The sequence below is a fragment of the Neodiprion virginianus genome, unplaced genomic scaffold (genome assembly GCF_021901495.1).
Source record: "Neodiprion virginianus isolate iyNeoVirg1 unplaced genomic scaffold, iyNeoVirg1.1 ptg000042l, whole genome shotgun sequence".
In the NCBI taxonomy this organism is placed as follows: Eukaryota; Metazoa; Arthropoda; class Insecta; order Hymenoptera; family Diprionidae; genus Neodiprion; species Neodiprion virginianus.
In genome coordinates, this window is record NW_025804445.1 from 298,107 (window position 1) to 313,116 (window position 15,010).

The following is a 15,010-nucleotide window of genomic DNA, read 5'->3' on the forward strand; positions in this document are numbered from 1 at the left end:
TAAATTAATTGATATTAATAATTTTTCAATGCAGATCAAATGTTATATTTAACTATTGCCCTATAAAGTAGAGTTATTAATAAATAACTATAATTTCAGGCCGAAACTGAATATAAATTTTATTTCAACTTTGTAGGTTTAAATTCAGTTTAGTGCTCCAAATTTTCATTCATAATATAATCCTAATAATAAAATTAAAATAAAGTATGACACTATAAGTAGTCAAATTTTTATATTTGAAATTGTTAATGTTATAATTATTGGTAATATTAATGTTACTTCTACATCGAAAATTAAAAAAATAACTGCAATTAAAAAAAAACGAATAGAAAATGATATACGTGGGTATCCTTTTGGATCAAATCCACACTCAAATGGTGAATTTTTTTCTAATTCATAAAATGTTTTTTTTGATAAGATTATTGAAATAGTTAATATAATAATAGTAATTATTATAATTATTATTAAGGTATTAAATATTAATTTAATTATTTATACTAAATTTTGTTAGACTTATTGATTGGAAATCAATTATACTTAAGTTACATTATATAAATATATTAGTATGTTCTTCACCAGTAAATAGAAATATAAAGGAAAAGTCAAATTACATCTACAAAATGTCAGTATCATGCTGCTGCTTCAAACCCAAAGTGATGAAAATTAGAATAATGATTTAAATATATTCGAAAAAAGTTAATTATAATAAATGTTGTGCCAATTAATACATGAATTCCATGGAATCCTGTAGCAATAAAGAAAGTTGATCCATAAACTGAATCTGCTATTGTGAATGGTGCTTCTAAATATTCATATCATTGTAATATTGAGAAAGTAATGCCTAGAATGATTGTTAATAATATTCTTTTTAGTGTTTCTTTTTTTATATTATTTATTAGTCTATGGTGGGCTCGTGTAATTGTAGCTCCTGAAGAAACTAAAATAATTGTATTTAATAAAGGAATATCATAAGGGTTAAATGGTGTAATATTTTTAGGAGGTCATATTCTCTCAATTTCAATTGAAGGTGATAGAGATCTATGAAAAAAAGCTCAAAAAAAAGATAAAAAGAAAAAAATTTCTGAAACAATGAATAAAATTATTCCTAATTTTATTCCTATTATTACATTTGATGTATGTAATCCTTGATAGGTTCTTTCTCGAATGATGTCTCGTCATCATTGAATTATAATTAAAATGGTGATTAGAATTCCTAACATTAATATATTTTTTAATTTTAAATTGAATCATTTAATAGAACCTAAAAGTATAATTATTACAGCTAATGATCCTAATAAAGGTCATGGCCGGTAGTTAACCAAATGAAATGGGTGTTGAGGAAAAGGTATATTTTTATTTGACATTATTAGTTTACTTCTCTAGAGTATAGAGTGATTAGTACTATAAAAACATAAGCTTGAATAATTGAAACTGTTACGTGCCAGCCGGTATCCACGGCGGCGCCCTCTCTGCGCTCTACCTGACCAGCGTGCAGTTACCATAAGAGAGCCCCACGTGCTCTTACCGATAGTCGTAGATTAATACCAACGCACTTAGTTACCATCACAACGTCCAAATTCTTATATCAACAGTCCTCACACGCTAGATTAACCGTTATTTCATCAGTCAAATTCATAACATACATGTTATATATATATTTTTTCCCATTCAACCGTAATAACCCAAACTAATAAACCTGCAACAGTTAAGATAACCAAAAAGACAAAACACCGGAAACGAGGGAAGATAAATCACGGATAGCTCACAGAGAAAGAAACCCCTATTCCCAGAATTCAGGATAGCGCCCTTATTTTAACAAAAACAAGACCAGTCAGCGCTTCGCCGCTTGCTTCTCTTAACCAACCACCTCGCGCCAATCCACCACCGAGATCCCACGCACGAACCAGAAACCTTACCCCCAATTTTTTCATCATCCTCAACCAATCATCCGAGACCCGCGAGAAACCGCGACTCCTTTTGAACTCCTCCTATTTTCCCTCTAAGTCAAACTTCCCAAAAACAGAATGAAGAGAAGAACTTCAGACATCATAGAGAACAGATCAGACCTCTACCGAAATCCTAGAATAAAATCATTATAAGTCATTCAGAACCTTCGAGACTTGTTAACAGTTTGTCACTGCGATAGTGATTAACACCAATCTGTACCACGATTGTAAACCTACCATCGAGAACTAGAAGGAGACCGTTAATCAATGTGTAATTAACCCAAGTGTTGTCATAAATAATTATTTCAATCACGCATAGTGATGGTTGGCACGAGCCCTACCTAACAAACTCTCAGAATTGTAGGCGAGTTGAACGAGAAGATCTGAGGAGCTGATCAGCGGATTCCCGAGATTTACATACACCAACTACGTAAGTCAGGAGAACAATTTAAATCACGCGGCGAATCAGAGTCGACTCGAAACGTTCCTCTCGGAACGTAACAAAACAGCGAATTCTAAAATTAGTAAAGAAATTTGTCTAACTACTAAAAGAGATGATGATAATATATTAATTTTTGTTCCGATTCTTCTTAATAAGGTTATTAGTAAATGGCCTGCAATAATATTTGCCGTTAATCGTACCGCAAGTGTTAATGGACGAATTAAATTTCTGATTGATTCAATTAATACTATAAAAGGTATTAATGCATTTGGTGTGTTTTGAGGAACAAGATGAGTAAATATATGATTTATATTTTTAAATCATCCAAATAGTATGAGTCTTAATCATAAAGATAATGATAATGTAATTCTATTTGATAAATGTCTAGTTCTAGTAAAAATATAAGGAAAAAGACCTATAAAATTATTAAATAAAATAAATAAAAATAAAGATGAAAAAATTAATGTTCTGTTAATTTTAAAATTACCTAATAAAATTTTTACTTCTGAATGAATTATATATATTGATTTTCATCATAAAATATTTTTTCGTGATATAATTAGTCAAAAAGTTGTTGATGGAAATAGGAAGGTTCCAATTAATGTTCTTGATCAATTTAAGTTTAGGTTAGGAAAAAATGTTGAAGTTGGATCGAAAATTGAAAATAAATTTATTATCATTTTCAGAAACCAAATTTTTTTTTCTTAAAAAATTTATCGAATTTTTTTTAAAAAAAATTCTTTTTTCTAAAATATGCTATAATAATAATTGTAGTAAAAAGAATAGTAAAAATTGTAAATAAAAATAATCAATTTATAGGATATATCTGTGGAATAAAAGAATATTAGAATTTTCTAATATTTATAGTTTGACTAACTATTATTTTAATAAATTAATTCTTTTCATTAAGAATATTTGCTAATATATTATAAAATGATTTAAGAGATCATTGCTTGCTTTTCAGCCACTTAATGAATTAAAATGAATTAATTCATTTTAAAAAATAGTTTATTGGAATTCTTTCTATAACAATTGGTATAAATCTATGATTGGCTCCACAAATTTCTGAGCATTGTCCAAATATTAATCCTGGTCGTTTAATTAATAATCTAATTTGATTTAATCGTCCTGGAATTGCATCAATTTTTTTCCCTAGTCTAGGGATTGTTCATGGGTGAATTACATCATTTGATCTAATAATTATACGAATTTGTGTATTTAAGGGAATAATTGTGTTATTATCTACATCTAATAAACGGAAAGAATTTTTATTAATTGATTTATTTATATAAGAGTCAAATTCAATATTTTTGAAGTCTGAGTATTCATATCTTCAGTATCATTGATGTCCGATTGTTTTAATTGTAATTAGGGGTTTATTAATTTCATCTGTTAAGTATAGTAGATGAATTGATGGTAAAGCAATAAAGATTAATAATATTGAAGGAGTTATTGTTCAAATAATTTCAATATTTTGTTTATTTAAAAGGTTTTTATTAGTAAATTTATTTAATATTATAGTTAATATTAAGTATAAAATTGATATTGTAATTAAGATTAAGATAATTATAGTATAATCATGAAAAAAGATTAATTGTTCTATAATAGGTGAATTAGCATTTTGAAAATTTATTCTTGATCAGGTTATCATTTTCTAAAAAAAGTTTAAAACTTTATTTATGGGGTTTAAATCCAATGCATTTTTCTGCCATAATAGAATTTTTTTGTTATTTTTGGAACTTCTTCATATCTATGATCTGAAGGGGGAAATTTTTGTTTTCATTCAATAGATGAATTTGTAATTTCTATAAATATAATTTGTCGTTGTGTTGATATTCTTTCTCAAATAATAAAAATTAGGTATAGTACTCTAATAAAAGAAATAATTGATCCAATTGTTGAAATAATATTTCATATTGTAAATGCATCTGGGTAATCAGAGTATCGGCGTGGTATTCCATTTAGTCCTAAAAAATGTTGAGGGAAAAAGGTTATATTTACTCCTAAAAATATAATAGTAAATTGAATTTTTAATCATTTTATATTTAATGTTATTCCAGTAAATAATGGGTATCAGTAAATAAATCCTGCTATAATTCCAAACACTGCTCCTATAGATAAAACATAATGAAAATGTGCTACAACATAATATGTATCATGTAGAATAATATCGATTGAAGAGTTAGAAAGTATAATTCCTGTTAATCCTCCTATTGTGAATAGAAAAATAAATCCTAATGTTCATAGTATTGATGATCTAAAATTTATTTTAGATCCATATAGAGTTGCTAATCATCTAAAAATTTTAATACCAGTAGGGATTGCAATAATTATTGTAGCAGCGGTAAAGTAAGCCCGTGTATCAACATCTATACCTACAGTAAATATATGATGTGCTCAAACTACAAATCCTAATAATCCAATTGTTATTATTGCATAGATTATTCCAAGAGTTCCAAATGTTTCTTTTTTTCCTGATTTTTGTGAAATAATATGAGAAATTATTCCGAAGGCTGGTAAAATTAAAATATAAACTTCTGGGTGTCCAAAAAATCAAAATAAGTGTTGGTATAAGATTGGGTCTCCTCCTCCTGAAGGGTCAAAAAAAGTTGTATTTATATTTCGATCTGTTAATAATATTGTAATTGCTCCTGCTAGAACTGGAAGAGATAATAAAAGTAGAATAGCTGTTAGTTTTACTGCTCGGACGAATAAAGGTATTTGTTCAAATCTTATTCCTTTTGGTCGTATATTAATTATTGTAGAAATAAAATTAATTGCTCCAAGAATTGATGAAATTCCTGCTATATGTAAAGAAAAAATTGTATAATCAACAGAGGGTCCTGAGTGTCCAAGATTACTTGATAATGGGGGGTAAATTGTTCAACCTGTACCTGTTCCTGAATCTACTAATCTTCTTGAAATTAATAAAATTAATGATGGTGGTAATAGTCAAAATCTTATATTATTTATTCGGGGAAAAGCTATATCAGGTGCTCCTAGTATTAGAGGAATTAGTCAATTTCCAAATCCTCCAATTATAATGGGTATAACTATAAAAAAAATTATTAAGAATGCATGAGATGTTACAATTATGTTATAAATTTGGTCATCACCAATAAATGATGAAGGTGTTCCTAGTTCTATACGAATGATTATTCTAGAAGATAGTCCTAATATTCCTGATCAGATTCCAAATATAAAATATAATGTGCCGATGTTTTTGTGATTAGTTGAAAATGGTCATTTATTCAATATTTGATAAAATGGCTGAATTTAGGCGATAAATTGTAAATTTATTTATGAAATTAAAATTTCTTTTATTAAAATTTTTTATAAATTATAATTTATATAAATTGAAAATTAAATTTATTTATTAATTATGTGTGTATATATATATATATATATATTATAATTTTTAATTTACTCTTAAAAAAAGAGAAATTATAAAAAATATTTTTTTTTTTACATTAATTAAATTTTGCAAAATTATATATAATTATTAGAAAAATCCTATATATTTTTTAATTATTTGCTCACATATTAATTAAGATAAAAATATTATTCATTGAGAAAATGCCATTTAATTAACTTAATGAATTGTAGTTTGGAACATTTATACAATGGATTAGAACTTATTATGAACTTTTAAGAAAACATACAGATAGATAAATGATTATTTATTTAATTTCATATTTTTAATTTTTAAAAATTAATTATTCTTTAATTTAAGAAAAATAATTTATTTAAATAAATCATTTTTTATTTTATTAAATTATTTAACTTGATTACCTCCATTTATATTCTATCATATTAATGTATATATATATATATAAGTATATATGTATATATATATATATACATACTTATACATATATATATATATATATATATATATATATATATATATATATATATGTATAAGTATGTATATATATAAGTATATATATACATACAAGTGTGTATATATATATATATATTATAATTTTTAATTTACTCTTAAAAAAAGAGAAATTTAAAAAAAAAATTTAAAAATAATTGATTTGAATAAATTATTCTCCCTAACAGATATTATTTATATTCAATTATTATGTGAGCAAATAATTTCAAAATACGTAGGATTTTTTGAATAATTATATCAATTTCTAATAAATTTATCCATCGTGAAAAAATTTTTTCTTTACGAATTTCTTTTTTTCTGGAAGTAAATTGAAAATCATAATATATATTGTTACGCCCCGACGTACTGCCTTGGCGTACCTTTTTCAAAATTCCATTTCATTTCATTTCTTTAATTATTTCATTACAATCTCATATTCTAATAAGGTCACGTACAGTCCTCGGCATCCGCTGACACTGTATCTTATTTGCTGACACCAGGAATTGCGCTATAAAATTACTGACCTAGTAACAGTGGCACTCAGCCCGGGAATATCTCTCTTTTTAAGTCAAAATTATCATCAATAATTAGGATAAACCACTACCTTTGGAACCACCAAATTAAAATAGATTATTTGTTAAGATGTGTGGATGAATGCGTGAGAATTATCTTAAGATACCTTCTGTTAACATCTTGTACGTATAAGTGACGAGATTGAGAATCGTTGGAACACCGTCGAATGGCGCGAACTAACGCTGACCGTGTAGATTTGGACACCGGGAGGTCGCCCCCGCACTTAATTGGCTAATTACTGTTGCAACTTGTTGCAACTGCAGATTTTTCCCTATTAATACCCTCTGGCCCAAGCAGCCATGTCTTACGTCTGTCAAGTCGCGAAGTGCGTGGACGTAAACCCGGATTAGCCCTCTCGAGCAATAGTAGCGTTCGGAAAATCTTAGTTGTGACCGGCCTAAAGTCTCGCGCTAATTCGTCAAATTCGAACATTCAGTTATTCTGTTAGCTGCAAGAGACTCACTTTCTCCTACATTTCCATCTTTTCTGTTCTTTACTAAATCTCATCTTTTCTGTGAATAGACATTTTTATGATATTCCATTTTCCATAATTAAATTGAGTTCGGCCCTGATTCAATCGAATCAGGTAATCTTAAATATAATTCCAAATCTAAAAGACTAAGTGACCGACGTTCAACACCGTTCGATTGATCAACTCTTCCAAACTTGAGGTGAGGCTCCTGGTCCAGCATTCTACCGACGCAGACCGACACGATCCGACGGCTCTCAATCTCGTCGACCGATTCACCTAAAGCTAAGTCAACCCGAGTGTTAATCTTCGAAATTAAACGAATTCTTGTTTCACCTTTATAATCAAAATCTACTTCAGTAATTTTCATTCAAAATCAAGTCTAGAATTGGTGGCTAGCTTCACTACCCCCAATTAAATCGTATTTATTGTTTCTAAGAATTAACGAATAAGACTTAACCATAATATATATATAATTGATTCAAGATAATCTAAAAAGAGAGATACAATCCAATAATCACGACCAGCTAGTTAACCATCGTTCAGAGTAGATGTTCCTGGTACCAAATAATAATATCTTTTAGAATATTATAACACACGATTTGTATGAACTTGAACACTTTATAAATTGTTATTTTCGGCTCATATATCATTATCACCATTGATTGTTACCAGACATCTTAATAACCAAATCGAAACAGAATATACTTCATCTTTTACTAGTTAAATCATATTAAACATTTATTTTGAACGACCTTCTTCCCACTTTCTTTATTATAAAATTGCCTCAACAATTTAAACAAACCTCACAGACCTGTACAGGACTATAGCAACACGATCCTACAAATTACCGGCTTATCGAAAGGTAGGTCTTCTCTTAGTTTTAATAATTATTCATTGTCGTTACGTGGGAGCTTGATTATTCAGTTAATCATTAACTACCACCGCTCAGTACACCCTCGCCCCCACGTAACAATATCTATCTATATTTGTATATTATACAATAATATAATTGAATATAAATACATTTATTTGTATATATATTATACATTCATATAATTAAATATAAATGGATGTAATTATGTCAACTAATTTGATAAAAAAAGGACACAATCGATTGAATCAATTATTTTTCTAATGAATGATGTTTTCAAATTCAATTCGTATGTGAGCAAATGATTAAAAAATAAGTGGGATTTTTTGAATAATTATATCAATTATTAATAAATTCATCCATTGTGAACAAATTTTTTCTTTCCGAATTTCTCTTTTTCTGAAAGTAGATTAAAAATCATAATATATATCTATATATATTTGTATATTATACAATAATATAATTAAATATGAATACATTCATTTGTCTATATATCATACATTCATATAATTAAATATAAATGGAGGTAATTATGTCAAATAATTTGATGAAAAAAGGACATAATTGATTGAATAAATTATTTTTCTAATGATTAATGTTTTCAAATTCGATTTATATGTGAGCAAATGATTAAAAAATAAGTAGGATTTTTTGAATAATTATATTTATTTTTAATGAATTTAATTGACCAAAAAAAAATTTTTTTTTCAAAAATTTCTTTTTTTTTTTTGAAGTCGATTCAAAATTGAAATATATATGTACATATGTATATATATATATATGTATATACATGTATATATATTAGGCTGATTCAAAAAAAATGGCTAATTTTTTTTTTTCTCAATCCCCACATAAAAACTTCCAAAAAGGTGTGAAAAGACGCCTGTCAAAAGCAGAGCCCTTAATATTATTATTAGGAGGTCGCGCATCGGGAATTTCTATTTCCCATTTAAATAACACAGGAAGAAATTTTTTCAAATTTTACAATTTCGTATTTTTGCAACGGCTCATTGAATTAGCGGACCGAAGCACATTCTTGTAGGAAATTTGACGCTCTACAAAAAAGGTCCTCACAAAGTTTTCGATAGTCACACTCCTTCAAAAGTTATTCGAGGTCAAAGTTGAACTTACAAAAAAATTCAATGTTTTTTTTTTTTTTTTCGATGATACTATGAATCTTTTCTCATTATTTTGTTATAAAGAAGATAGATTTCGGAACAATTACATTTTTAAATAGTCAAGTGCATCAGTTATGGATTCTCCATGATAACATGTTTATTATTTAACATCGCATGTAAGTAAGGTAACTTTATATTGACTCGATGGGAAAATTAATGATTGAAAAAGCCCAATTATAGTCAGATATATTCATTGTGTTATATTCTATAACTTTTACATTCAGATTTCTCGTCTATAATATTCTCAAATAAAGACTATTTCAAGGTTGTTTTATTACAATCTGGGAAACTACGACGATGTTCTTGGACGACTTGCAATAGATACTGTAATTGTTCTTCGTTCTTGGTTAAACAGTTGTTGTAATCCTCAATCAGAGCAATACCTCGTTCTGCTGAGTCATTAACTACAGAAAGTCTTCTAAAAAAATCTAAATTATCTCTATAACTTTCAATATTAGACCATAATGATACGTCGACTTCAAGAAAATCGTATGATAAATCAAAGGCTTCAAAAAGCATGAGTGAATTTTTCGAGACGAATTCACTTAAATCTTTATCAAAAAATGATTTCAATTCGATTCCTTTAGCAACGTATCGTTTTTCTCGAATAATTTTACTCTCCTTATTATTAATAATTGCTTCACACATTTTTTTTTTATTTCATTTGAGACATTGTTGTCAAACAATGCCAGTGCTGCTAGTTCTTCATTCATGTACCATAGATGATCACTAAATTTTTTTAATGCTTTTTGTACGACTGATGATTGAATTTCCTCGCAAAGAAGTAACTTTTTCAACAATTGCAAATCATTATTCGGTGCTTCGATTGCCAACGAACAAGTAAACTATACTTTAATGTAGATTAAAATAATAAAAATACATATTTGACGCAAACTATTAATTTCTCGTTTAGAAAGAGAAAATTGGTCTCTGAACATGAAAATTTTCAAGCTGTAAATGGCCTTATCCATCCATCGAGCATGATGCATCGTTCCTGGACATTTGAAACTTATTTCATTTTCTGGAAGACCATCAAGAAAAATCAATGATAACTCGAGAAGTTCTTTGTAATCATTCCTTGGCTGAGTAACCTGTTTAAAAAAATTTTTTTAATTAAAATCTTTAAACACGAATTCCCAACTATTTCAAATATAAATTATAAGAAATATACCGTTAAGAAATTATCGATGAGATTAATCATTTCAAGTCTGTCTGTATTCAAGGCATTTGCAACAAATTCATCTTTCATGCCACTTTGATACTTCAAATGATCGGCTTTGCTCCACCAATTTTCAAATCGCCCAAAAATAGGTACACTGGGACCAGAAGTTGTGGGCCAAAACACCTCAAAAACTCCTTTCAAAATAATTTCGAAAATGTGGTGGCGACAAGGTAACCAAATTAGTTTCCGGTTCAATTTTCTTTCAATCAAAGCAGCTGTGCCATTTAGTATTCCTGTAAATAATGTATGAATATGTAGATTAAAGATAGTGCCAATTATTAAGAGAAACATAAGTGAGAAAATAGTATTAATTAGTAGGTATTAACTAGATTTTCAATTATTTAAAGATAACGAAACAAACCATACCAGTATTCACTGCTGGAGTGTCAAAGCACATAGCCTTAAGGGAGCTTTCCAGTGTGACAGCCCGAAAAATCGCTGTTTTTCGCGATTTTTTTTTTTAAAGAAAAAATAATCTAATCGGTCTGGTTTTTTTTTTGTATATTAATTGGGTATTGAAGAATACTAAACAATTTTTTAAAGATCGATTTATTTATTAATTAATATCTATAAAAATGATGAAACAATTGTTGCAGAAAATGCACTTGGATGTGGTGTCCACGTTGGGGGTCACAATTTTGATCTGAAACAAAAAACACAAAAAGATTATTGATCGGTATATAATTGGCTTTCGTGCTATGGAGGCTTTTTTCTTTTTTTTTTTTTTTGCAATAATGGCGCCGGTTTGAACAAAAAGTATCGATTTTAGCATTTTTTTTGGCAGTTTTTTTTACAAAAAAATAGGAAGATGTCAAAAAAAAAAAAAAAGCTTCCATAGCACGATAAACAATGACGTTAAGAATATTGTGTAAAAAATTCAACTCGAAAGCTTTAAAACTCTGCCCTCCAAGTTGGACACCGTTTTGAAAAATGCTGTTTCGAGAAAAACGCGTTCAAAGTTTCAAGTGAGGAAATTTTAGGTAAATCGTTTACTTACGGTCAATCAGCGATGCCAGGTCCGTACAATATCCCTTCTGCTTCTTCGAAAAGATCCTGCTCAATGGATTGTTCAGTCCGACGAGCTGTCCTCGCCTCTTTGCTATCCAGGGACGCCTGGCGGTTTGCTTGGATGATGCGCGCATTCTTGTACTTAGCGGCGAAATCTGCGGCGCTCGGCCCTATCGTGCATCCCATCGTCTTCAAAATTTTTAAAATTGGGTCGTAACCTTCATTGAAGGTGCACACAGCACACTGCGTAGCGATTTCTACTATCTGCTTGCCGCAGAATACGTGCTTTGGGGCTAGTTGCCACACACAGTGATTGATTGATTTTCAAGAATTTAGCACGCCATCCGCTTTTTTTTTGAAAATTGAGTGCGACAAAAAAATAAGTCGCGCGACTAATTTACGGCTAATTAACGGCAAATTATTCAATAGTCCGAATTCGCATTTTCGACAATTGGCGAGCCAAGTTCATGTACGTGCAGGTAGGAACGAGACAATAGAAATAACAGTCGCACGGGCAGACGGCCGACGCGGCAGCTGTAGCGCTCCGTTGCCTTCTTCCAAAAAACGCTGTACAGTAACCGAAATAATCTGAATTTCGGCATGAAAATTTCAGGGAATATTCGGAAGAGTGTATACTATTCGATAAAGCAAAAAAAAAAAATCGATTTTTTGAAAATTTCACACTGGCAAGCTCCCTTAATGTAAGGAGTAACTTTCCAGTCTTCCAATGTATTTAATATGGCTACAGCATGATTTTCTGCAGTTCCGTCAAATATTTTTGGTACACCGAGGAGTTGATTGACGTTCGAAGTAGATAATATTATTGCAATTCTATCTACAGATTCAGAACCGGTCAAATCAGTTAAAATTTTACCATCCCAATGTACAGTATAGCGATCTTCAGTTTTAAACTTTTCTTTCAAGTGCTCTGCGATAGCTTGTCTAAATTTAAGACGGGCTCGCCGGATAGTACTGTAGCTTAAATTTAATGTTTCAATATCTATTCCAATACTTTGGTAAGCAGGAGCTAAGATAAAAGTAGCATTTCGACTAGTAACATTTGCTCGATCGAGGGCAGATACAAGTTCAGGAGTCATTATATCAATTTTAGGAGGAGGATTTGGCTGACTAGATGGAGGTTCAAAGTCAGAAAACATTTCTGATTGTTGACTTCCAGATCTCGTTCCTGTACCAATTGTCGATTGGAACCGTGAAATAATACCACCATCCTGAACTGGACTACTAGTTGTAGGCTGATTAATACCTATTAACAAATATATATGATTAACAGCTAATACTTAAGAAACAAATGCAATCCTATTTGAGATAAAATATGAAATAATTGTTTTCTAAAAAAATAAAATAAATAATAACCATCAACATCGATATCCATGGCAACTTGATGAATTTCTTCATTTGAAGCACTTGTGTCAATAAATCCATAACGTTTGTTAGATCGTTGAGCTTCCAAAAATAGTTTTTTTGTATCACCAAGTTTTTGCTTCGGATCTAAACGAGCAATATCAAATAATTTCACAAACTTTTCTTTTAACATTGTCTCTTTTTTTTCTGCGCAGTAGATTTTTTTCGATATTGACTTTTCTTGAGTTTCAACCATTCATTAAATAATTGTAAAACCTTCTGCACAGCATGATAATTTTTGCAAGTTGGAAGTCCAGCTTGTAACCATTTTTCTTCAACTTTTTTTATTGTACCTGAAGCACTTTTTTTTAATGTTAGTTTGTGTATACAATGCTGATATAAGAACGCTGATAGAACCTCTCCGTTTGTTGGTAATTTTCGTCCAACAAGATTTTCTTTGATATCACCAATTAAGTATTTCTTATTTTCCATAATAGTCAATGAAATGATAAACAACAAAACAATGAACTTAGGGAGCAAAATAATAAATAGTAATATCTTAAGTTCGATTGAAAAGAGAGCTAGAAACAATGTGGCACAGTAACGAGGAAAATCAAAACATGTGTCTTTTAGGTTATGTCGGTAAACAAGTGAGCTCCATTTCTTAATGAGCTACTGTAAGTAATTTTTTTTTAATAAAGCAACTTCAGTTCATTCGTTTGAAAAAAAGCGCCTAAACCAAAGGTTTTGTGCCGAAAGACGAATCAACTTATAAGTAAAGTTAAAAAAATCTCCGAATAGTAAAAATACATCAGGAAATATTATTATTAGCAAAATATTGAGAAAAGATTCATAGTATCATCGAAAAAAAAAAAAAACATTGAATTTTTTTGTAAGTTCAACTTTGACCTCGAATAACTTTTGAAGGAGTGTGACTATCGAAAACTTTGTGAGGACCTTTTTTGTAGAGCGTCAAATTTCCTACAAGAACGTGCTTTGGTCCGCTAATTCAATGAGCCGTTGCAAAAATACGAAATTGTGAAACTTAAAAAAATTTATTCCTGTGTTATTTAAATGGGAAATAGAAATTCCCGATGCGCGACCTCCTAATAATAATATCAAGGGCTCTGCTTTTTACAGGCGTCTTTTCACACCTTCTCGGAAGTTTTTGTGTGGGGATTTTGAAAAAAAAAAATTAGCCATTTTTTTTGAATCAGCCTAATATATATATGTATATATATGTATATATATGTATATATATATGTATATGTATATTCCTATATTTGTACGTGTGTGTATATATATGTATATCATTCATTAATTCAATTGGATATAAATGGAGGTAATTAAGTTAAATAATTCAATAAAAGAAGCAAATAATTGATTTAAATAAATTATTTTCCTTAACAGATATTAATTATATTCAATTATTACGTGAGCAAATAATTTAAAAATACGTAGGATTTTTTGAATAATTATATCAATTTTCAATAAATTTATCCATTGTGAAAAATTTTTTCTTTTTGAATTTCTCTTTTTCTGAAAGTGAATTGAAAATCACAATATATATCCATATGTATTTGTATATTATACAATAATATAATTGAATATGAATACATTTATTTGTATATATATTATACAGTCATATAATTCAATATAAATGGAGGTAATTATGTCAAATGATTTGATAAAAAAAGGACATAATTGATTGAATAAATTATTTTTCTAATAAATAATGTTTTCAAATTTGATTCATATGTGAGCAAATAATCAAAAAATGAGTAGGATTTTTTGAATAATTATATTTATTTTTAATGAATTTAATTGACCAAAAAAAAATTTTTTTTTCAAAAATTTCTTTTTTTTTTTTGAAGTCGATTCAAAATTGAAATATATATGTACATATGTATATATATATATATATGTATATACATGTATATATATATATGTATATATATGTATATATATGTATATATATATGTATATGTATATTCCTATATTTGTACGTGTGTATATATATGTATATCATTCATTAATTCAATTGGATATAAATGGA

General features: G+C 28.6%; 1 pseudogene; it reads right to left on the reverse strand.

The window, feature by feature from the left end:
- Nucleotides 1–3,362: 3,362 nt before the first annotated feature.
- Nucleotides 3,363–13,101, reverse strand: LOC124309808 (cytochrome c oxidase subunit 1-like; annotated as a pseudogene).
- Between the last annotated feature and the right edge of the window lie 1,909 nt (nucleotides 13,102–15,010).